This window comes from Sturnus vulgaris, chromosome 3 (genome assembly GCF_052056855.1).
Source record: "Sturnus vulgaris isolate bStuVul1 chromosome 3, bStuVul1.hap1, whole genome shotgun sequence".
Classification (NCBI taxonomy): domain Eukaryota; kingdom Metazoa; phylum Chordata; class Aves; order Passeriformes; family Sturnidae; genus Sturnus; species Sturnus vulgaris.
The window spans coordinates 15,207,458-15,232,189 of NC_142245.1; the positions used below are offsets into that span (position 1 = coordinate 15,207,458).

A 24,732-nucleotide genomic window follows, 5' to 3' on the forward strand; every position below is an offset into this window, starting at 1 on the left:
GCTTGTTTTCTTTTTTCTACTTGTTTCTGCAGAGAAATCTTGAAGAGGGAATTAGAGTGAAAATAAAATTTGGGAAGCAAGCTCTGAGTCATGTTTATGTGTTTGGCTGATTGCAAAAACATTCTTAGGTGCAGTCTGTCTTTGCTACAGGTTCTTTGGCTCTTGTATCTTGCAGATCTGTCATAAATGGATATCCATCCAGAGCAGCACATAGGGCTGGGTTTTGCTCATCAGAAGAGTAATTCTTCTTAAATCCAGTTACCCAGAAATTCCACACTGGCAGCTTTCTGCATTAAAGGGCTTTTCTACAGTGTGAAGGTGACAGTCTGAGGATGTACTAATATTTGGTACTGTCCTCATTTACTTTGCCCTTATTAGTGGCTGAATTCCAAATCATAGAAATATCCCTCAAGTGGCTTAATAGAAGACTGGAGATAATCTGAATCAGGTGATTTACTATTCCTCTTTCCCAGGCCAAAGGAGAGTTACCATAAAGAAAAACCTTATATATACTCAGATGCTGGGAAAAATTGAAGTTCCATATTTTGTGGATTTTAGTGCACATAGCAGTATCTTTAAAAAGCTGACTGTGAAACACATTTCAAATTTTATACCACAGCAGCAAAACTGCCATTCAAGGCGCTGTAGTTCTTGCAATTTCCTTTTAAGTGAGAGAAGCATTGCCACTGAATTTAATTGGTCTGATTTATTGCTCTTGGACCTTCCAGCCACACTCTCAAGTAAGCTTTCTTTTTTTTTTTTCTTATTTTTTTATTGTATCTTTAACATTTTCCCTTTGAGTTTGATTCTGTGGGGTACTGAGTGTCTTCTGGGAAAAGTCAAATGCTTTTTATTCCAAGGGATTTTTCTGGGTGTTGGATACACTCGGCACATCACAGGAGACTGTCCCTCAAAGTTCCCTTTGATTCTGCAGAGTGGATAAGAAACAGCAATCACGATGCATGTAAACCAAGAGATTACTTGCACTATGAACAACATATTATGGAGAAAAGTATAGTTTACATTATAATCTCTGAAATATTTTCTAAGTTTTTCAAACAACTGTCTCCCTGGACAGCAGATAATCCTGTATCTTCCTAATACACCCTGGCAACGCACAGCCACAAAATGTCATGGAAGTAAATGGCTTTAATCAGTAACTTACTTAGTGCCTTATTTTCAGTTTTCCCAGGAGACACTCTTCGAGTTTAAAGTGTACAATACATACAGATTGTGTTTTGTCTTTGCAGAGCACCTTATTTTCATTAAGGATCTTTTTCTTTTTCTTACCTTGCAACAAAGGATCTGTGTCACTAATTGGGCCAGTAATTTCTTGTCATATCATGCTAAGTAATGTATTTGTTATGTGGTACTCAATGGCTTCTTCAATTGTTTATTACACTTTTGGCAAATTGAGCAATTAAGTGCAACATGAATTTTTAATCGAGAAAAAAAAGGTGGAGGAAGGAATATTCAGACTGTATTACAGTGTATTGGGTAAATTTAAATTTCCCATTAAATTTCCCATTACCTCATCAAAATGCCAGTACTTTATATGTATGCAGAAAAATTCATCCTGCTCTTTATGAATCTGAAACTGCCTAGAGAAAAGCTGTTATTTTATTGGAATAAATACAGTCTGTTCTTGTTAGAAATTACCTTGTTCAATCGCCTTGCAAAGCTGCATTCTAGTTTTTAATTCAAAAATTAATTTCTAATGGTCTCTTACAATAGTGAACACTAACAGTAACTGTTTTGTTCACAACTGCCACTTGAGATTCATAATTCTTCATGTAATTATTTTCCTTTTTAAAAATTAATGAATTTACTAAGGATTAGCCGATTGTGAAAAGCAGGGATTTATTTCCTTCCTGTGTGCTCATTTCAAGTGACTTGATTCTACTGGAAATCAATATTCGTGGTGTACCTGCATATCTCTACCTGTAATGTGCTTCTCTTGCATGTATGTACATGGAAGTAAATGCATTATTTTCCTGACATAAATATGTCAGCTTCTTATGTGGCAGCAGTATCTTTGCTGTGTTTGTCTGCATCGTGTTTTGTCATGCATTCATTGTTTCAATTTTTTTTTTCTTTCAGCTTCTCCTCATTCTCCTCATTTAGCCTCTGAATAGTTTAGATTGCTCTGAGTATTTTCCCCAGACGACCCTTTGAGTTCCTTATGCTGATCTGAAAATTCTCACTAGCATGATAGAACTGAACAAGAGTTCTGAACAAGCAGAAGGAGCACGAAGAAAGGAGGGGCATGATTTACATTAAATCGAACAGAAATTCTTGGAATTACCAATTAGGCAAAAAAACTCCTCCAAATGTGTTTGGTGTCAGTGTAAATTTTCTCACATCAATATAAAGTGTTTCATATTTAGTTTGACCTTTTTGCCTAACCTTTCCCAACTCTTTCAACCCAGTAAAATAATTGTCTTTTTTTCCCAACTGATACTATTCATTGAATTTACACGAAATTAAGAACTGTGCAGCCTCAAGTCTGAAAATTTTCTGGTATTTAATGTGAATTTGCAATTTGTTCATAGTATTCCCAGCACACCTCACTACTGGGTTCTGATGTTGTGATATTTGGACTGGAATTTGGACTTAATACTGGGTTCCTTGTAGAGACAGAGATAGAGAAGTGAAATACAAGCAGATTTAATCATTTCTCTAAAGTCTAGATTGAAATAAAAACTGAATATTCAAGTTGTAACAGATTAAAACAGAGTCTTTGCCAATTGCTGTCAGTCACGAAAAAATTCTTTATCTCCTTGCACAACGTTTTAGGCAGTAACTGCTTCTTTTTGTGCAAACCTAAGTGGCAAAGTTGGCTTTGTGCTAACCTGACCCACATATCAAACAGTAAATGTTGCTTTTTTGAACTTGAATTGGGAGTTAACCTGAGTTTGAGACATGGCTGTTATATGTTTAGGCAGATTGAGGGAAAAAAGATAATAATAATGACATGCATAGCAATGGCCACAAGATTTACATGGCTAAATCTTGATGCATGCCTTGTATATTCTGGGATACAATTTTCATTTTCAATGTCAACTTAAAAGCCAATATAAAAAGTCATTTTATTTGTTAAAGGAGGTCTGTCTTAGACTATGTGGTGTCAGCAAAACTATCTGGACAAGACTGAAATTACTGCTTGAGCTTCTCAAATAGCTCTCCTGTTTCCAGTTGTATCACAGTCTCAAAATTTTTATTTCCTGTAATCATCAGGACACAAATCAGTTTACTGGAGGGCACAGTACTCTAACTTCTCTGGACTTGAATAAATTATGACTGGAGTTATGGAACCCAAATCCTTTGGGAAGCAAATTGAATACAAGAGACTTTGCATCACTGCTGTGTTTGTAGGACAGCGTGTTTTTGTTGCAGGTGTTAATTGTGGTGACCTGTGGTGACCATGAGGGAAGTGTCTGGATGTCCCTGCAGGGAAAGCTGGAGGACAGGGAGGGGCTCCCTGTTGGCATGGAGTGCACTGCCTGGCTGGACAGTGAGCTGCATGGGGAATCCTCTGCCTCACACGGTCCAGGGCTGCCTGACTCCGTAACTAATCGCCTTCCTGGCAAAAATGAAAAGTGTCATTGACGTAATGGAAGGCTTAAAAAAACCCCAAATGTTGGAATGACCTTCCTGTAAGTCTTCTGCCCAACTAGTGGGATTTTTTCCAAGATGATAATTACTAATCTCCCTTCACTTCTCTATTGCATCACTCCTGAAATGATAGGCAAAAGGAATGATTCACAAATTACCTTATTCCTCCCAGCAAGGAAATAAGTGCAGACTTCAGATGTAATTGATAAATGAAAAGGCCAGAGAAACCTTGGCTATTTCCCCCTTTGGCTGCTTTTACTCAAGTATCACTCTTGTTCCTGCTGTCACACCTTGGGTGTGTGCTATATCCATGCTCTACATTGAGAAGCTTGATTAGGAGTTGTTCAAATATGATTCTTTGCTTATTTTGGAGTCATCCTTTTAGGAAACCTGAGTGGCAGAAACATTGAAAGCATGAAGATATCATGTTATCTAATAAACACAATATTCTAAAATCTCATACTAAGACATAAATGTTAAGTGAAAGAACTGCAACTTCCATTCTTGCCCTCCATGCTGAATTTAATCTTACAGGAAAAGATGAGGTTAGATAATATCCAGGCAATTTTTACAATTCTGTTTTCCACAGTGTCATGATGAAAAAGTAAAAAAGGAAAGTCTTTATTGATTTAGATCTAATTTAAAAATAGTGTGGCAACATTATCTCAGGGTTTGTTTATACTGATGTCAGAAATGTAAGCCATACTTTCAGAGTACATATGTGAAAACCTAAAAACAATTCTGAGGTGAATTGTAATTTTTAATCTCATTTCTGCCTTTACTGGCAAAAATGTAACTGTAAAACATGCTGTAAAATGCAATCTGGGCATCTCTTTAAGAGGAAATATTTTTCAGGCTTTAGAGCACCTTTGCTGACAGCAGCGTGGTAGAAGAATATAATATATGACTGCTGTAATTTTAACTCTCCTCTGTAGAGTTTTAGACCAAATGTTATATTAAAAGGTACAGTAAGTCTTTTATTTTTTTTCCATTTTACTAGTTGGGAGATTCCCTTAGAGCCTGTGAAAAGTTTTTGTAAGCAATAAGTTTGCTATTTGCCGTAATAGCAAACACTCATAACTAATTCAAATCAGCATATGAGTTCCAAGGTCACGGCTGCCGTGGAGTTGTCTTTGCTTACATTCTGCTTTTGTTAAGGTGTCATCACATCCTATTGATCTTTCTCTGTCTGCTCTTTAAGACTTAAAAGCCAGGAGGAAGGCAGCATAGGCATCTTTTAAAGTTGTAAGAACACATTCTGGCCCCTTCCTTTATGATAAACACAGGTAGGTAAAACAGTGGGACAGATTTTCAAATGGTGTAGCAGAATGAAGCTGCAGTTACACTCGAAGTTTCTAAGCATAGCTTTGAAAAAGGCTCAATTTGAATGAAAACTTTCTGTGTAGCTGAAAATGTTAGGCTTCAAATCCTGAGTTCAATTTTATCTTCATTCCTATAGCGTGCCCTCCTAGAGAATATAGGTCAAATAGGGGTATTTGCAAAAGGTGAATGTGCATTTCCCACATATATATGGGAAATGCACATTTCAGTCATATAAACTGAGCTAAGAGCTGTCTCTTTTTTTTTTTGCTAAGGCATTCAGCAAAAGGAAATCATGTTAAGTGATAAAAATGCAAACTGAAATCAGTCCTTTCCCCAATTCTTCTAACTGCCTCCTAAGAGGTCATCTGGTTCAATTATATATGGCCCAATGTTGATTTTGAAATTGCCATGGAGTTGCAAAACACAAAATTATGCATAATCTAAGATGTTTTTCATCTGCCTTCATTATCCAAAGAAGAATTAAATGCTACAACTCGTACTGATTGATGATGTAGTTGTTTCAGGGCAATATGTGTTTCTGGAGATATGAAAAAATACTACAGGAAAATTTAATGGGTCCTTCCAAGTAGTATCCTGTTGCCCTCTGTTATTTTCTCAGAATTTATTTTTCATTCCTTTCATCCTGTAGTTCTGAGACATTACTGTTTTCATTTGTTCTTTGTCATCTTGATCCCTGTGGGACCTCTGAAGATCATCTAGACCAACCTCTATTGTTAGAAGTTACCATATATACACAGATAGATACAGACATATATATATGTAATGGATATTTGTGGAAGTAAATTGAACAAAATCTCAAATATTATTACTTTTTTGATATTTTCATTGTCTATATCTGTTTAGGGCTTTAAATTCTTTCCCATTTTGCGTAAATAATTAATTTAGCCAGACCTAGCTGTATTTGTCATATGTATTGGACAAGGAAAGAAGAAAATACTGGGAAATAAAGTGTTTTATTAAACAGAGCAAAATAAACTCTTGTAAGGAGATTTAGAAGGTATTTTCAAAATTCTGAAATTACATTAGAAATTCTTGTAGCAAGTACCCATTTCCATAGAGAAAGTCAGGGTTTTTCACAGCCTTCACACTTTCTATAGATTTGTTATATCAGGTTTTTGGGTGATGTCTACTTTATTTTCCCATAATTTATGTTGGCGTAGTTTCTTTCCCGAGTAAGTCCAGCCTGGGAGGAAAAAGACAATACTGTGTTGCAGGTATTTTGTTTTCCATTAGCTTCCCTTTCTGTCAGTTCCCTCTTTATTGTGTCCCAAAATGGTCACACTTCTGATAATGTTGTCAGGAGAAATACTTCTGCACTTTGCTTTGACTTTTTTGCACTTTCTCATATTTTTTCGTTAGTCTCAACCCATTTGAAACTAACTAAGCTTGACTCTTCAAATGAAAACTGGCCAAAATCTCTTTGGGAATTGTTGAGCCTTTACGAGACAAAAAAACCCCAAAACTGTGTGTGATGTCTGGGAGTGAACTAATTGAACAAAAAAAGGTTTCAGGGACTGTTGTTATGACAAAGCAAAAATTGAATAATTTCTTCTTTATGGAAATAGAGATATCTATGAATCTTGGAAGAAGGAAGCTCGAGTCTAGAAAAGAATTTATAGATTATTTCACATGTGTGAAGACAGCTGACAGGCTTCCCTCTCTATTGCTATTTTCCTCCCCTCTGCTTAACCAAAACCCACATCACAAACTTTTAGCGTCATTTGAGAGAAAATTGTTCCTTGTAAGACTGATTCCATCTTTTACCCTGTTTTACTTTATACAGGCACCTTTCTCTATAATGTCCAATTTCATTATTATTACTACCAGTTTGTTTATAGGTAGGAAAATTAGCAGTGCACTACATAGAAAACTACAGCTTTCTGTACTAGATTACTGAAACATCAGAATTATGCTAACTTGAAAGAAAAAGAAATAGTGGGTTTCAGTCCTTTCCACAATGTGGATTTAGTTCCAATAAGATTAATAAAAGTATATATTATAATGTACATAAATACACTCTCCTGGCAATAAGTTGCACGATGATGGGTTGTCTATAAGACCAAGAAAACAGGTTAGCTTAAACAAGTCGATTTCCTTAGACTGACTTAGGAATTACATTTTGCACTGGCAATTTGAAATTGCCAAAGATGTTTAAAGGGAGATTTTATACTGCACAGATCATTGTCAACACTTGAGAAGAGAGAAAAGTACCATGTGGACAAGTCCAGGACAAATGGTCTTTGCAGCAACTTGTTCAAAAAGCTATCAAGATGAACATTTTTGAAGCTGAAAGTCTATTTTTAAGATGGTTGAAATAGGAAAATTACACTGATTGTCAGTTATCTGGAATTGTTGTCAGTCTTTTGGGTGATTGTACTTGGCAGTATTAAACGTAGTGAAGCTTTTCTGTTCTGTTCCTGTTGTGACACAAATGACAATGTATTGCATCAGTGAATAATAGGGTGCTGGTCTGATTTCACTGGCTTCTGAACAGACTTCTCTCTGCAACCCATATGGGAAAAGACAGGGAGGTGGCAGTGGAAGTGTCTGTCTTCCACCTGCCATGCCCTCCTGTATATTTTCACCCGTGTGAACCAGAAATAGAGCATTTTATCTGGGCTATCCACGTGCAAATTAAATTTATTTTGAAGTTAAAAAGTAATTGTTTAACAAAACCAGATTTTTGGTTTCTGAACAAAAAACGCAGAGTAAATATGTATTCCTCTAAAAAGCTTTGAATGAACAGAGAAAGGTTTAAAGTTCACTTCAGTCCTGTACACACTGATAAATTAATTTATTAATTTATTTTCATGGGGAACAAACACTTTTGCCACTGAAATTAATGTAAATGTTACTAGTATGGTGATACTGTGCTGCTGTAACTATAACCAAGCACGCTTTTTATAAGGTCAAAAATCCTATGTAACTGAAGAAGTGCAAACTGTAGATTGAAGGACTGAATTCTTCCATCTACGAAAGTGAAGATGGAAGTTCAATCACTGAAGTTCCTCTTTGCAGTGATTTTGTAAAAAGCATGTGTTAAAATTGCCTGTGTAGGGCTCAGTGCCTTGACAAGCAGTTTCTATCTTTCTTTTTTGAAAAATCACATACTACATCCAGCTCTGGAGTTCCCAGTACAGGAAGGACATTGATTTATTTGAGTGAGTCAAGGGAGGAGTCCCAAGTTGACTAGAGGGATGGGGCAATGCAATTCCCCTACAAGGAGAGGCTGAGAGAATCTGGTAAAAAAAAAGGTTTTGGGGTGACCTAATTTCAGCCTTCCAACGTGTGAAGGAGAGAGAAACTTTTTACAGGGGTGTGTAGTGACAGGACAGGGGGGAAGAGCTTCAAAGTGAAAGCCAGTACATTTAGGTTAGCTATTAGGAGGAAGTTCTTCACGGTGAGGGAGGTGAGGCACTGGCACAGGTTGCCCAGAGAAATTGGAGTGTTCTTATCCCTGGAAGTGTCCAAGGCCAGGTTGGATGGAGCTCTGAACAACCTGGTGTAGTGAAAGGTGTTTCTGCCTATGACAGAGAGGTTGGAACAAGATGATCTTTAAGGGCTCTTCCAGTCCGAACCCTTCAGTGATTCTGTGATCTGTCTCCTACTGAAAAGGCAATACAGCCACATGTTGTGCAAGCGAATTTAATTTTACATACAGGCCATGGGGATTCAGGTAGACATAATATTTACCTTTATAGTTCACTGATTAATTAGTATGTTGAACACTGATTTGAAAATAGCAATTATATTCTCCTAACAGGAGGTACTCCACAGGAGCCAGTTGTGTCTCTGAGGCTCTGATTCTCTGGAACTGTGATTTGCTAGACTATAACAGTATTTTCAGAGTTGTTAAACTAGTCATGCAAATACTTCTTAATTTGGAGATCACTGACTAGTTAGGCTGTTAACAGCTCCTTAGGAACCATTACAGTCCTGGGTCCAGCTACCAGTGTCAGTGCTTTGCAGTCATGTTGAATATTTCTATTAATATTCTGGGTTTATGCTTACAAAAGCAGTAGAGAAATAGCGCTTCCAGTTTTTTCCAGTCTCTGGATACTTTCTGCACACTAACTGGTGTAGCTTTATTTGAGAAAAGCAACAAAATCCACACTCCAAAGTTAATGCCACCTGAGCATAAACTAGGCTGGAGATCTGTTTTCCTGCTACTCGGAGGTACTGTTCATGGGTAGTAAGTAGCTGCCTCTACGTTTGCCTCTTCTGCATAGCAAAAGCATTTATTGAGAAAACAGAATTCATATTTTGAGCTAACCTACTTGTAGAACATTGCTTTTAAAAGAGAGATTGTTCAATATATGTGAGTCAAAGTCTGTCAAAATGCAGCTTTTTAAACTTCCTAAGTGATGTGAGTGAGGAAGAGCTTCCTTTTGCGAAAATAACCAAATAAATTGGTTCATTCATATTTGTTGCAGAGTGATAGGTGGCTAGAAGAACATCAGAAATTCTGATTTCAGTTTACTGCCCTGTGTTTAGAGCTACACTTAGGTTTTGTCACAGTAGGGTTAGTTGTATGAATAGTGGTTCATCAGTGTGAGCATGAGGGAGTCACACCATGGACCTTAGTGCTGTAATCTGAGTTTAAGAAAAGATATCTCTAAAGTACAACTGAGCATTTGATAAATTATTCAGAAGAGATGCAGAAGCTTTAAGCAACTTTTTTGTACTGTGTATCTTTGCAGCAGTTGTTGCATACACCTCAGATGACACAGATATGTGTAAGGGTACAATGTGAGAACGAGTTTCTCTTTGCTGATTTATGCATCCTCCTTTCTGTGATACAAATAAGAATTGCTCAAATCATAGAATGATATTATTGAATCACAGTATTGTTTCAATCAGGAGTGATCTTGAAGTTGTGTGTGCACATCCTCTGCCATGGGCAGGGACACCTTTCTCTAGACCAGGTTGCTCAGGGCTTCATCCAAGCTGGCCGTGAGCACTTGGAGGATTGGGGCATCCACAGCAACCTGTTCCAGTGCTTCACCACCCTCATAGTAAAGACATTCTTCCTAATAGCTAATAAATCTGTCCTCTTTCAGTTTAAGGCCATTACCCTTGTCCTATCACTACATGCCCTTATCAAAATGTCTCCTCTAGCTTTCTTGTAGGCCCCTCTGGGTACTGGAACATTCTGAAAGATCTCCCCAGAGTTTCTCTTCTCCAGGCTGAACAACCCTGACTTTCTCAGCCTGCCTTCATAGGAGAGGTGCTCCAGCCCTCTGGTCATCTTCACAGCCCTCCTCTGGACCTGCTACTCCGGACTTCAAAGTCCAAATCCTTCCTGTGCTTGGGGGCACCAGTGCTGGATGCAGCACTCTGGAAACAGCTGCTTACACGGTTATGGGAAAGTTGTGTGCTGTACCTGGTTTGAATGAGGTTTGGGTTTTTTATTATTCTTTTTTTTTAAGATTTGTGTTTAGCTAGGGCATTTGAATGCACTGCTCATAATTACAATCATAATCATAATAATGGTTCAATCTCACTGTGTTACATGGCAAGTGCAGGGTAGCTCCATATAAAATACATTCCAGGGGTTTAGAGGTGTCTTTTAATCCAGCCAGGAATGTTGTGCCACTGAAGCCAGCTCTGCAGATTTATGAATGATGGGAAGTTAACATCCAGTTCAGCTTCTTCAGTGCACATCAGCTGATGAGGGCTGAGCACAGCTAAGAGCTTTTAGTGATCTGGATGAGGATGAGAACAAGACCTAGACTCCTGGCAGTTTCTTCCAGGAAGGTATGGATGGTGCTTCTCTTTAACAGCACCTTTAAAAATATTCACAGTTGCTGTAAAATCTTTTCAGTCTGCATTGGGGATTCATATAACGCCTAAACTGACATTATGTACAGGCATGACTATTACCATAGGATTATAATTTCTCCTACTGAATAATTTCCCAATATCAGTGAGCATAATAATTTCTTAGTTCCTCTTTTTCTGGAGCCAAGCGAACCTCTCAAGAGCTACATTAATTTCTTGAGTATGAAGAAACCATTTCCAGTGTCTTAAATTGATTTATGCTCCACATGCTCAGAATTTCATACAGATTATTAATTGTTTATCAAATCTTGATTTCTTATTCCATTACCTTCTTTCAAAGAGTTATGGATTTTTTTTTTCACTGTCTTTGTATCCACAGTTTTATTTTTCATGTTCTGTGTCTTTACTGGCTTTTAGTTTACACTCACACATTTCTAGAGACTTTACTATTACAGAATTTAAAATTTACTGACAATTTTTAAAGAGGTCCTTCAGTTAAAATAACAGAGAAATTTGAAACATTAGTATTTGGAAGTACAGCATTCGTGTGGTTGTTTCAGTTTCTCAGAATACAAGCTTAACATTTTTTTGTGTATAGGTGCAACATCTTTTGACACTTTTTAGGGCTACTATCTGTAGCTTTAAAAATTATGTACTGGAAATACTGTGAGTCCTGAGCTCTTAAATCAGCATGACTGTCAGCACAATCTGAAGCAATATTGCATTGGGGGCATGTCTGTGAGCTGACATGGAGAAGAGCACTTTGAACAGTGGAGAGCAGATTTATCCAATGTGGGATCCTCCGAGGGACCCAGGAATGTAATTTATGCATGGAGTATATGCATGAGATGTACTTCATCATGCAGAGAAGTTTTGAGTTGCTTCTGTCAGATTGTTTCTTTGAATAATGTTATCCAAGTGAAGAATTACTTCATTTTAGAATTTGAACAGACATTTTATTAAATGTACTTATTTCAGACACATATTAAAGTAATACTGATGCTTAAGATACAATTCAGAGCTTTTGAAGCCTCAGGCATGAATTTATTTTTTTGTCTGGAATTATATTTTTCCTCATTCTCAGTTCGCCAACAATCTGTACCTCTTTTTCTTTTCAGTTGATGGATTAAAAATCCCATTACAGCATCCTTCTCTTAATATGTGTGCCTGACAGTCAGCTTCCAAGTCTATGACTGGTTAAACAGCCTAATAAATGAGTCTTGAATACTACCTTCCTAATTGTTGAAACAGAAGAGGTGAGGTTAAGTATCCAGTGCCTTTCTCGTTCTCTAGTTGTTAGAAGCAGTGCAACACAGCCTGACACATCTGCCAGCACTTCACACCCACTTGCTCATGTATAAATGACTGAACAAAGAACAAAGCAGTGAAAAGTCAAGCTTTACCTTTTTAAGTAGGAATGATAACAGGTTAGAGAAAATCCGAAATATGAGCTGCACAATACATCGGAGGAACAGAATTCTAGTGGAAAATATTGTGGCATTTTATAAGGGATTACAAATTATGCCAGTAATTACATACATGTAACTGTCAAATTTTGAAAATATATATAGGGAAGTGTGCAAATAAAAATATTTGGTTCTGATGTGCATTTTGGGAGAAAAGGCAATCAAGGAAACCAGTCATTTATATTCTTTAGATTAATTAAATACTTTAAAAAATTAGATTGATACAATTAATATAAAACCTACATTCTTTTAAATCAAAGTGAATTCCCCATATCCAACCATAATTTCTTAGAAAAAAATAATTTTATTGAAAAAATGTACACATCCCTGGTTTCGAAAATAAGGACTAGAAAGTGAAGCTTATTAGGGAAGCAAGAAGGATGTTCTATTTCCCTTCTTCTGACCTGATTGATATTCTCTTTTCTGTCTTCTGGCATGTTTTCTATAATGCAGACCACAGAAGAATAGCTGGCAACGAGGTTTTTCTTCCAACCTTCAGACTTCAAATGCAGAAAAATGTCTACTAATTTCTATTTCAGTGTTGCCATAGATACAGTTTCTATGATGTTTTTATTTTTTACTTCTGTCTATCCCTCTACCTGTCTGTCTATAGATCTGTCTTTCATCTTGCTAGCTAACAACTTTTATTTTTCTTTTCCCCTTTATTTTCCATGCTTTCCAGCTATTCCCCAGCATGTATTCCACTTGTTTAATTTAATCAGGTGTTAAATTTTGTTTGTTTGTTTTGGTTTTGGTTTTTTGTTTTGTTTTGCAATTCAGAATCCTCACTCTTGATGTTCTGGTCAATACATGAATCCTGTAATGTCCCACAGGTAGTGTCCAACGTATCTTGTTGGGCTTTGAAATACTTTTTCTTTCTACTATTGAAACCCACAGTAATTAACTTTGCATCACATTCTGTGAAAAAGGGATGACTTCAGGTCTCCCCTTCCTGCTGTGTTCTCAGGCCGTGCTGGATTTGTCCTTGATTCTGTTTGCAGTGTAATACACATTCTCTCACACTGCATTTTCCCCATTTTTTGTTTCTCCCAGACCCTCTTCTCTTGATTTTTTTTTTAATGTTTATAGTAAATGCAAACAACAGCAGCAGCTCAGGATACTGTAGGCTTAATGTACCTACTCATCTGCAGTCATTCATCACCGCTGTTGGATCTCTTTCTCAACTGCAAGGAGCAAGACAGTTCAGTGATGTACTTAAATTGGATGCTAACTGCTGCTGGTTAAAATGTTTCATCCCTATTCATTAACCAAAAAAAAAAAAAAAAAAAAAAAGAAATTATGACTTTATTACGCCTTCTTAGCATGCAGGTGGGCATTCAATTCCCTAATGCACTAGGTGAAATTTATAATCTCTGTTCTTGAAGGGATAAGACAGACCGTGAAAATAGAACACTTGAGGTTTTCCATTTAAGTTACACTTTTCCCTCTATGAACATGGAACTAGGCCTATGAATATCTTGGCAATACTCAGTCTTAACTTTGAAGTTCTGATTTATAGAGCTAACTCAGGGCTTTGGAGTCCCCTTATATATTTTGGACATATTCAAAATTACAGATGCTCTGAATAATCTTCTGTGGAGAGTGAAATTTCTTCTTTGGACTATGATCCTACACAGATCACTTGACTCTGATGCCTAGAGTTAGCTGCTGTCTTCTGTTTTCTTATGCACTTCTCATTATGTGGCATTCTCCCCTTTAGGAAACACAGAAGTTGATTTTCCTTAAATAATAATTGTCATCAATTCTAATAGGGCTATGCTCAATGCAAACGTGTCTCTAGAAACATTCTACCTTCTTTGAAGTTGGGCAAATAAGATAATTCGTTTTTACTACCAAAGGAAATTTTTATTGTTACGTTCTCTTTGTTTACCAGCAAGTTGTTGTTGTTGTTGTTGTTGTTGTTTTTCTATCTTTTATTCTCTCCTACTGGGCATTTATTCTGGACTTCCCCCAGGTCTTGGAGGAAGTCTCATGCACCACCTTACTCCTCGTCAAATATTCATTTTATGGCTTTTTTTGTTGAAGCAGTGATTTAACTTAGGTAACATTGGATTGATATAAATCCAAGATTGATGTGGCTTGACGATGAGATTGATTAGCAGCATGCTCCCTGTGCTATCTATTACCTGTGTATGAACTGAAAGGAAAAAATGCTTGCAAATAATTACAGCTGCAGAATTTTACAAACTACTTTGAAGGAACTAATTCCTAGATAAGGTTTCAAAGTTACAAAATTAATGGTAAGCTTCACACTGGACAAACTCGAGGCTGGTGTAAAGAATATCTTTTGTGTGTCTCCTTTCACAGCCTCTATGTTCTTAGTGCCTGTCTCCATCTGATGATCAGTTAACAAAGCCTAAATAATTATTCATTACAAATCGTTCTTTCTATTATATTTTTATCAACATTTTGGGAATTTCTCCTTTTGCTGCCTATTGTCCTCCGAATTGCTCCACCTCTCCCACCTGTGTTAGCAGGGGAAATCAGCCCCTCCTCATACAGCAGAACTTGTTGGCAGTGTTCTTGCCTGCTTTTAACCAGTGTAAATAGCTCTGGGATTTATTGAGGAAGTGTGAATCGTCTCATCTGGAGCTATCTAAACTTCAGGCATTGTGTTTAAGCTAGCCACAGGCAGTCAGGCATCCCAGGGAGGAATTCTTTCTATTGCCAGTTAGCTCTTTAGGAAAGAGCTAACCAAGGCAACAAAGGGAGACACAACTCTTGGAGATGTGTTTATGCCTTTCCTCCAAGAGGGCACCTTCATCTCAGCTTCATCCTGTTGTGTCTGTGTCTACCCTGGGGAGGTAGCACGGAATATACCACCCTTTCCAAGTGGTACTTCCAGTTTTACAGCCAGGAAGAGAATATCTTCTAATTACACTGTGATTTTGGTTTTTTGGGGTTTTTTTGTTGGTTTTTTTTTTTTTTTCTCTTCAGTTGTCTTGCGTGAATTATTCCTAATTTACTTTGGCATTTGTGAGAAAAGAAACAGTCTCTGGGATCAATACTTTTGCTTTGAATGCATTTACTTTGTCATATTAGCTTAATGAACTGAAAATAGGCAAAAAGGAAAAGATTTCTTAAATGGTGTTTGCTAATACTTCAGACACTGTTTTATGTGTACAGTATGGGTTGTTTTTTTCTTTTTTTGGTGTAGTATTAAATGGGAAACCTGACTTCTGAACAAGTACAGGCTATAGACACTTTTTTTCCCTTATCCTCTATCGCTGACCTTGTAATAGGCCTATTAAGAAGGAGTCAGTGTTGATCACTTTAAGCATAGTCACAATTTATGAGACTATTATCTCAGATAATCTAAATAGGCAGTATTATTGTGCACTTTATGCTACAGTTCTGCTTTTAGCTCAGTAAATGACTGGCTGCATTATTGCCAAGTATTTTTATAGAAGCCCCAAATGTAGTTAACGTTTCTGTGGAGAAGAATCTGATAGCATCAAGACGAGCACAAACATAGGAAAAAACGTAGAATATAGAGCTAGGGAAGGTTGGACCTCTTTGAATAGCAGAGGTATGGTGATTAACAGTCTGTATGTCCTGCAACACATCTATAAGACTCTCCAACAAGATCCATAAGAATTATAATGTGCAGGGTAGCTTGAAACCCTGGTAGTCTCTTCGTGAACTGTAACAAAGCCTGGAGACACAAGCTGGGAAATCTTTGGCTCTTTTCCCCCCCACTGTGTTGTTTTCAGTGCAAGCATTCAGGTCTTTACCTTTCCTGTCCTGCTTTTTTCCTCTAGCTCCTAATAGTGACAGTCATGTTTTCCTCCTGCCATTTGGTCCTTGATTTCTTCTCCCCCTCTTATTGCTCCACAGAATATGCTACAGTCATATATTGATTCCTTGGTATCATGCTTGTCGTGTGGTCTACTTGCTGTATCTTCCTGTTACAACATTATTTTTTCCTCCAGCTATGTATATCTGATTAGTATTCAACACTTTAAAAAATGCTTCAGTTTTACTCTCCCTGTGGACTTTCCTTTAAAAGTGTTTACTTCAGGCGAAGGATAGATTATGCTATCATGTTGTAAAATCCTAATAATACCAATAAATGTCTGTAATGGAATGAATTTTGTCCCTTTTTTACTAGAGTACTATTGAGTAGGTGTCCCACAGCAGTAGGTTTATTAGAAAGGAAAAGCCAAATTTAAAAAAAAAGCAAACTAAAAAAAAAAAAAAAAAAAAAAAAAAGAAATAAAGCTAGCTATATACTTTAGAAAAGTAGGAATATCAGAGTCTATCAATCTAGAATCTGCTTGCAGTTTCCAATTCTCTGCTGGCAATAATGGGGTTACAGCAGTGTGAAAACTGAATCAATAAAATCAACCACATGCCCTCTGAGCTCTGAGTGGAGCATATTGCATGGCATAGGATATTGCACTGTATATTTCTCCTAGTAAAACTAAGCCACTTTTGATGCAGTACAGAAAGGAGTCAGAAAATACAGTGTCTGTTTCTATTTCTAAGAGAATGACTGACATACGCTGCTTGTGTTTTGTGTGAAGTGTAGACTTATTAAGAATTAACAGTGGTCATTGTAGGTTTCTTCTTCATTTATATCCACTTTGTGTTTTATTTCCCAGCACTGGGATGCTTTTGGTGATCTTGACCTTGGAAACCTATTGGAAGCAGACTCTGGCCTATAATGCAGCCTGTTTGCTGCAGTGAGTGTGCTGCTGGGGAGAAGTTACCCTGGTTTCTAGTGGTGGTGTGTTGGGTAAAGGCTGGGGACTCTCAGGTCTCTGTGCATGGAGCCCTACCCTCAAAAGCCTTCCTGCCAGCTCTGTACACATGCAGCTGTGAAAATTGGATATGGATTATGGAGGAGTAAATAATAAGGTGTTTATCGTGCCCTCAGAAAAACAGATGATACGTGATATCCAGTCTGAGGTGACAGAGACAGAGCTACAGAAACATGGATAAATCTCTTCTGGCAAAACTGGCAGCTGCTGGCAGGGCATCACAGGCAACAGTTCTGGAATTCAGCTGGTAAATCCCAGGTGCTCTGAGAGGGTTCACAAAGTGCTCATCTACAAGTGCTTTGAGAACAGGCTGTGTTACCTGACCTAGCCCAGTTTTCTACACAGGCCAGGCTGCTTTTTCTCCTTCCTTGTGTGTGATTGTTGGCTGCTGAAAGTAGAGAAGAAGGTCACACTCGTTGTTGTAGTTGCAGAGCTGGGCTTTTTGACAGTTGTCCAAAGGTCAGGCTGCTTGCTCTTTTACTAAATGTCCTGAATGTAAGTAAATAAATGAAACACATTGAGGCAGAAAATCCCAAAATATAATAGTTCAGAATATCTTTTCACATGAAATGGTACTTTATTCCCTTATAAAACCTTGCCTAGAAGAGCATAAGGAAAACATACCAGTTTGATTTCTTTTGAAACTGTTTTCTTAAGACTGCAAACTTGGAAAGCAGCTGAAAGAAGCAAGGGGAAACATTGATTATTATACAGGACATGACAGCTAAAGTGTCTTCTTTAAAGGAGGGGAAAGTTCCTCAATAGCTCTCCTCCATCAGTGCAAATTGCTACAGAAAGCAGTTTACTATATGCTGTCCAGAATTAATAAATTGAGGTATTGATGAAGGATCCAGGTCACCACCTCAACTGAGGGGAAACTTAAGGGGCACAGTGACTTGCTCCAACAGAGTGGGTTTTTTTTTTGTGCAGAATCTGTATTTTGTTTGAGATACGGAGCTCATAACGATTCAGCACTTGCCATAATAAATCTTTTTCTGAAGCTGAGGTCTCTGCATATTAGTGACAGCATAGTATTGAGGCTGAGACTGATAATGGTACTAAATAATAATCTCTTTTAAAATAGAAATTACTTTGATGAACATTAACATGAATATCAGCATAAGTACAGGGTGTGCTTAGTACTATTTAACATGACCTTCATTTTGATAACAGCGCTAATTAGGTAGGTTTTGTAGAAACTGACTATAAGTTATGTTTGCATTACTGGAGAACCTCATGTATTCTGTTTATCTGCAGTTTTGTGACTTTTATTTTTTTCTTATCAATTTTGTCTTATACAATGAGTTTAATCCCTTGAGCAGATGAAACATCCCCAAAATATTTAAGTGTTCCCTGACACAGGTGCCAGGAGGAGAGTGCACTGTCAGCTTAAGTCCACAGCACTCAGAAAGGTCTATCCAGGCTATTCCAGAGAAGGAAGAGGCATCAATTGAGCTGCATCAGCTTCCTGAAGCAATGTGCCATTAAGTTTCTTGGACACTACTGCTGACCTAGGGAAGAGGAATAACATAGGGATAACAGTCTGGTATTTGAGGGATCCAGGCTTGTTTGACGTACATTCAGAGGATTTGCATGTGATTTGGCTGTGCTTTACAATTATTTCAAGTTTATCAGATTGACCTAACAACAGCAGACATCTTCAGCCACCAGCACAACAATTAGAGCAAGACTTGCTCTTTAGGTCCAGTATCTTTTAAAGATGCTTGTTTGCATGAGCATAAAGAGGCTCACAGGGTAACATTAATTACTTCATAGCATTCTCTTCCTTGCTTGACTCTTTTTTAAGTGTCAAATTCATTCTGTTGATTTTACTCTTGGAGGGACAGTGTAATTCTAATCCAAAGCTTTTTCTATATCTTTCTTTTATTTGCAGCATGTATCTACCTCAGCTTTCCCTTAAACCTTCTCTACCTGATCTGTGTAGGGAAGGGTTCACATGCAAGTTTAAGTTTGAGAGAGGACAAAAAGCTGCTATGGAACATGTTATTTGAATTTGCAAATTAGGAGTTACTAATTTTTTGAGGTAGCTTTAAGGTATTTTGAGATCATATAGGCAAATTCTTGTTTCAGCTGTTAATTCTAACAATCTACTCTTTCTTAGTAAAAGTTCAGATTCCTTTAGTTTTTGGTATTATTAGATTATGAGGCTACAGGGAGGAATCCTGTTCATGAAACATGACATTTTTCATCACTGCTAAGATTCTGTGTGATACAGGTATGAAAAAGCCATGTTTGAATCTGCAAACATTAAGGAGGTTAAATTCAAATGGACAGAAATTGCTGTTTAAGGAAATATTCCTGCATTTTTCATTATACCTCTAGTTTAACAATCCCGTGTCTAAATGTCATGTACAGCCAAGATCCTGAATGTAGATGAGTCGGGATTTCTCCAGAAAATGTAGAAATAGCTCTTTTGGGATTTGTGAAAAATTTGTTTTTCCTTGTATGCTGTTATGCATCATCTTTTATTTATCAAAATGTAATTTGATGCTTCCATTCCTTCTCTTTTAGCCCACAAGGAGTTAGTAGCTTAAGGACACTGATACTAAATGTCAGCTGTAAGGTATTTTTTTCCTCAAGCAAAAGAGGGAGAACAGTTTGGAAATGTGGCCCGTGGCTCTGAGAGCTGCTCACAATTTTAACACTGTTAAAAACCAAACAATTTGTCAGAACTGTTACAGATTAGGCTTAGAAGAAGAAGGGAATGGAGGATTGATGAAGGGGGAAATACGAAGTGACTGAAGCCCTACTCTCATTACAAACAGTTGCTGATTTTTTTTCTTCTATTCAAGGTCAATAAATACAAAGCATTGTTTTTGCTAATCAGATAAGAACTTTATTACTTTGTTTCAGAGACTAAGGCACACATCATTTTTAGCTGCAAAAGTCTGTGGTTTTACTTTGCAAAGTTAATTGGAAGATTTGGTTTAAAAAATAATAATTTAGAAATGTATTTTTTTAAGGTTAGTGACATGAAAGATGCTAAAAGTGCTCCAGCTTTGAATAAGATAAAATATACTTAAGAACTGACTAAATTTTTTTAAAGTTATGCCTATATTTAGCAAAGATATTTTCAACCCAATAATCTATAGCAACAGAGTACAAAGTTGAGCACAGCAGACAGGGACCATTGAGCTCCTGGAGTTAAGGGTGCATTAGTGTTTCTATTACAGCCTCGTGTATTTTGCAAGATAAGATGGTTATAGTAATTGGTTCCACACTGAAATGTAGCTTGAAAGATTGAGACCTGAGATCACAAGTTATACTTTTAGAAATGTATTCTGGGAATTGCTTAAACTACTGTGGTTTGTTTATGTTATGGTGGATTCCCAAGGTCCCTATTAAGTTCACAGTTGCATTAAAGGCAATTTTGCATAAACAGGCACAATACCCATATCAGTAGTTTGCAGTTTCCCACCCTCAGCTGAAGGTGTGGTTTCAATACGTGCTTAATTCTACCAGATCAGGATTAGCGAGTGTAGGACTGAAACACGGGGCAGAAATCCCACTTGGGCATACTGAGGTCTTTCATCTCACCAGGAAAGGCACAAGGATCAGCCTGTGTCTATAGGGACAGCTTTGAGGTCCTTGAGGGCTGATAGCACCGTTGGCTGCTGGATCTTTTGCTTCTTGGCTGTGCAGGCTGACTCAGGGGAAGGGATAACCTATTCACAGAATCATTCAGGTTGGAAAAGACCTCTAAGATCTTTGAGTTCAACCTTTGACTGATCAGCACCTTGCCAAGTAAAATTTGGCACAAAGTGCACCATGGCATAGCTGTTCCACACCCTCTCATTTGGCCCCCACCCTTGATTGTGCTCTGGCACGATCTCTGCATGTGGAGCAACCTGAGCAGTGGTGTCCTGTGAGCCAAAAGACATGCAGTGCTTCTCATTTGAAACTTGGGGCCAAGATGCAAGCTCAGGAACAAAGCAAATTGTTCCCTTTGTTTTAGACTCCTCATAAGGTATTTTGGGTTGTGTTTGGCTCACCTGATCTGCACATTTTCTGTGGCTAAGCAGAACACCGGGCTGGGAATGTCTGTCACGTTGACTAAGTGTCCTTCAGAAAAGTAGTCCTGGTTCTTTCCTAACTTGGGGTTTTAGTTTAGAGGTTATTTCCTTTGGGATTACTGCTTTCTTGGACTGAAGAGAAATAGGCTTATGTTGTCGTTATTGCTAAAAGCAGGACAGGTTCTCCATGCCTTGTTCTGTTCCTGGCTATATCTTGAGGACAAAGGTGTTGATTTACCCTCACCATCTGACAGTGTTGTATCAGGAAAGTAATAGCTTTGAGAGCAAAGAACTGAACTTCACGTTGATATATTTTCTAAACTATTATTTTCAAAAATGAGCATGAAAACACTTTCTTTTTCTGGCGTGAATGAGATGTTACTGTCGCATTTGGCCTGAGGTATTTATGATTTACTCCACGGAATCAAAACACAGTTTATAAAGAGTTTGTCACAGAGCCTCAGGTAGTTAGTTATCCACTTGCTGCTGAAAAAAAGATAGCTGATAGGAAGAGATACACAGAATTTTTGCAGAGAGACAGACATCTGTATGTAAGGGACTGTGTTACTAGAAACACTTGTCTTTTGATACTGTTAGAATTTTGAAAAGTTTTTTATGCTACATATTAGTTCTTGCAAATTGCTTGCCAATTTAATATCAGCAGCATCTAAACAGTAAGTAATTGCTTATGATAATGAGCACAAACTAATTTACTGGAATATGTTAGTATTCACAATACACTTTAGAACAGCAGGGTATTCCAAAAATACTATTCTGTTGTTTAATTGCAGTGTTTAGGTTTCATTGTTATTACAAATGCTGGCAATATCATCACAAAGCCAGCCTCTCATTGAATAGCCTCCTTACTGGGACTCTAACATGTGAGTAGGTAGTGTCCTTTGAGAACTAAACAGGATATGAACAAAACCTTCTGGATTTAAATAATGATTCTTAATTTCTGATTGAAGTAGTTACGAGAATAGGCAGAGAACCTTCTTATGATTTTTAAAATTTAACAAATTTCAAGTAGAATAGCATTCAACTTCTATCTTAATATTTGTGTGTCTTCAATGGAATCAATATTTGTGTGAGATGCAGAAACATACCTAGGAATATGTTTTATGTTACGGAAATGCTGGGAGAAAATACCGTAGTGAAGGAGTCCTTCCAAGTTGGTGTGCTGCAGTTCATTCTGCAGGACTGGTATTTAGTGTATTTGAAATGTTGTTTTTTCCTTCTTTTCTTGGGAAATGTTCTGTTTTATTTTAGGTTGAGTTTTTTGAGCAAACGTAGAAGAATGCTTATTGAAAAATGGGTTATCCCTGAGCACATTTCTTCACAGAATTATTCTCTACGTGCATTGGTATCACTTACAGCTTTGAAGGATTCTTGACATCTTTGCGTATGTTATTATAAAGTACTGTATTAAAGTAAGGCTTTCCAAACTATTGAATACTGATCTTCACTTCAGGATATTAAAAGCACTCATGATCTCCTCCAGCCAGACCCTTGGAAGTGAGTGGCCTACACAAAATCACTGCACTAATTAGGCTGGGTTAGTCTTCAGAGGGTGATTAACTGCTCACCTTTCTTGCATACACGAGTGAATTAAGTTACAGCTGATAGCACTGGTGTATGGAGTGTCAGAGCCAACACTAGAGTTAGTCCCTGGTGAGATGATTGAACAGTTTGGAGCCCGAAACTCTTTTGTCAAGTTCTCTCCAGACATTGTTGTGGAACCCAGTGGTTAAACCACACTGATTAGTTAACTGTGTAACACAGTGAAAAGCATTAAGATGCATATTTTTCACTGCAGCTCTTTATCCTCTGAATCTGGCGGAGAATTGTTGCTTACAAACAACAGCATAAGGACTTTGAAAGAAGAATAACAGCAATTATCATAATGACAAAGCATGCAGTGTTTCTGTGCCAGGCCGCAATTGAAAATCTATTATGTAGTAGAACAGAAAGAAGGGGGAAGGAAGTGAGTTGGCCCAACCTGGCTGGCCCCTGTTAGCTCTTATTCTAATGGTCTAATAACCTTAAAGATTTAAGTACAAATACAGCTGTGTCTGTGTACCCCTATTAAACACTGATTGTGTCATGCACAGATTAGATAATGTAAGTAAACACTGATGTTCCAGTCAATCCCTGGGATAATGACTGTGAAAATTCTCCAAATAAAGTGTCATTTGTAGCTGCTTGCTGGTTCTTGTCTTCAGGCTTCTTTGAGACAACCAAACAGACACTTCTACAGCGTGTTCCTCTTTTACTTGATACTTTTTGGAAGTTTGAGTGCCTATAATGCTGGAGAAGACTACCTTTGGCTTTTAAACTTGGTTTGTATATAAAATGAAATATCCTGAAGTTTTTTTCATGCTTGGAATTAGGGAGATGGTACAATACCACAAGACTGAAGTAAATATGCAACTTGCTCATCAGTCCTTCCCTGTGCCAGGTCTCCTTCTGAGATGCCTCTGAACAGCTGCTTCATGGGTGGATTCATGTGCTTCAGGGAGGATTGGTGTTTTTCCAAAGATTTCATCTCTTGAATTTCATTTGATTTCATTTTTGTTATAAGAAGAATGGTTGCTATTTTCACATTTCAAGATGTAACATCTCTAAGAAACTGTGCTCTTTCTATTTCTCTTCAGCTATAGTCCAGGTCTGTCTACTCAAAAACATTCTGAAATGCTGCCACAAGAATATTTTTGTCTGCTAAGTATCAGTAGTTGACAAATTAGTAGCAGAACGAACTTGAATGCCACAGAACTTCTTACTACTCTTCACTACCTTTGCAAACAAGTAAAATTGAACTTCATTGCACATTGCCTGTAATACGATTATCTGTTCTCAGCAGAGGCTCCCTCTCAACAAACCCTGTAATTTGGGTTGTTGCCAGTACCTTCTTTCTGCTGCAAGCAACAGCAGCATCTTATCTTAGTCCAGCATCTGACATCCTTGGGCATGGATCATTTTTCAGTGACTTTAAAAACAGGCTTGCAGTTAGCAGTGCTTTCATTTTCAGCATGCAATACCTTTCTTCCAAGAGAAGTTTTGGCTACTTTTGAAAGCTCTCTAAGGATTTTTCAAGATTAAATTATGAGATGCACAATTTAGCAAGGAATATAATATAAACGTCACTTAAAAATAACTAAGTTAATGTAAGACTGGATAGCTGGAATATTGTATTAGTAAGAAAGCCAATAAGAAATAAAGACTTTAGCCTAGAAGCATGCTAGGTACTTGCAGCCAAGCTCTTGTCCATTCTAACACTATTAAATTACTTAGGCCAGCTGTTTCAAATGTTTCCATCCCCATTTAAAGAATGGGAGGTTATTTTTAAAGGTTGCCAGAAATGCAACAACACTTCTGAGAAGCGGGATACTGCCGTAGGTGCTTGAATAAAAACCTAACTTCAGGCACTAATGTTTTGCATGAAATAATTACTTACAAATAATTACTATTTCTGTGACAAGAACATTGCCTTTTGATGGACCTATACAGAGAAACTTTAATTTTGTTTTCTTCTTTTACTGGTTTTTGATTTATGTGCACATCTCTGCAGAGCCACTTTGGTGAGAGATGCTCAGGTCCTAGTTTCTGTCTTTTCTTCAGCTTACTGGCTTCCCAGCTGAGTCAGCAAGCTGGGGAACTCTAACAGCTCAAGTTACTTGGCTTAGGGAATTTTTAACTTTTGCCAGGTAT

The 24,732-nt window shown here is 37.5% G+C and overlaps 1 protein-coding gene across 26 annotated transcripts in view; it reads left to right on the plus strand.

Moving 5' to 3' along the window:
• NRXN1 (neurexin 1) overlaps positions 1 to 24,732 on the plus strand; it is a 671,565-nt gene that overhangs the window by 426,909 nt on the left and 219,924 nt on the right. The gene's annotated exons all lie outside the window — the stretch shown is intronic.